This window comes from Dipodomys ordii, unplaced genomic scaffold (genome assembly GCF_000151885.1).
Source record: "Dipodomys ordii isolate 6190 unplaced genomic scaffold, Dord_2.0 Scaffold41, whole genome shotgun sequence".
NCBI lineage: Eukaryota > Metazoa > Chordata > Mammalia > Rodentia > Heteromyidae > Dipodomys > Dipodomys ordii.
The window spans coordinates 50,458-51,982 of NW_012267257.1; positions in this window are offsets into that span (position 1 = coordinate 50,458).

Genomic DNA, 1,525 nt, shown 5'->3' on the forward strand with positions numbered 1-1,525 from the left:
CCCTCAGCTCTTCAGCTCAAGGCGAGTGCTCTACCACTTGAGCTACAGCGCCACTTCCGGTTTTCTGGTGGTTTATTGGAGATAGGAGTCTCACAGTCTCTCCTGCCTGGGCTGGCTTTGAACCGCGATCCTCAGATCTCAGCCTCCTGAGTAGCTAGGCTTACAGGCGTGAGCCACCAGCGCCCCGCTTGTACATGTTCTTTGTACACACAACTTTGTTTTCAAATATTTGCAATTTACTGTTAGTTGGATGTAGAGTGAAGATATGGAAGGTCAACTGTACTGGACATCAGGGAGATAGAGGAATCTGAAAGAACTCAGCACACCTACAGCATGTCATCAGATTTTCCAAATTGCTAATGATAACTGGGAGAATGAACCAACTTTTCCATAATAGCTAAGGTTCTCTGTGAATATAATCACTCTTTTGGTTGGAAGTAAATGTACCTTAAAAATTGTAAGTTAAAAATTCACTTATTTTGTAAGAGTCATAACAAAAGGAAAACTGACTGAACGCAGAAAATAAAAATACATATGCTTGCCTTTCCTAATAGAAAATGTATGTTTGCTCTCAAAAGAAATACAGTAAGCAATAAAGAAAAATGATTATAATCAAGTCAGACAAACCCTGTCGAATATACAACTCATCTCTCTCATAGGAAAAGCTAACTGCAACAATGAGAACCACTCAACTTGTCTTTGCAATGAAAGACCAAGAAATGAAGCAGTATGGAAGATTTTGTCACATGGAGAGATTTAGTGAGAAACTAGTTCATTGAATAACCATGATTTGAACTTGTATCAAAACATGGTAATAAGTATGGATGGAATCCATATAATGTAGTTTACATGTGTGCAATATGTTGAAGGGGAAGAAAAGTCTTACTTACATAACTAGAAATAGCAACCTAAATCAAAATTTTAAATCAAGATTTTAAAAAATACATGCAGTTTTTTCTAAGTTGCTTTACAATGTGTTGCCACCTGAGGGCACCAAAGCTTTAGAGATCTGTTCATACTTTCTGCTGAAATACAAAGTTTTTCAAATGCCTGAGCATTTTTATGGAACATTATTATATGCTTTCATAGACTATGAGCTCCAATAAGGATACAAAAGTAAATCAGACATAATCACTGGCCTTGAGGACAGTACGCTCTAGGCTATTCAGAAGTGTGGACAGCTCCACAGCTGCAGTGGAGAATGTCCTTTGTTTGGGGGTGAGTGTGTGTACGTATGTGCATGGGCACATGGGCATGCATGTATGTGTTGTTTGTTCAGATGCAGAAGATCAAACACAGGGCCTTTCAAACAACTAGGCAAATTCTTGACTACTAAGCTATACTACCAGCCCAAATGTCAAGTTTTGAACTAGTTACTAGCATTAGGTCTAAAAACACAATCTATCCTTTACAGTGGTGCTCTCTAAGTTGGAACCTAGACTCTAAGTTTCTGAGATCCCTTCAGAGCTGATGAAGGCAAAACTATTTTGATTAAAATACTAGTGTTTTTGCTCTTTTTAGTTGT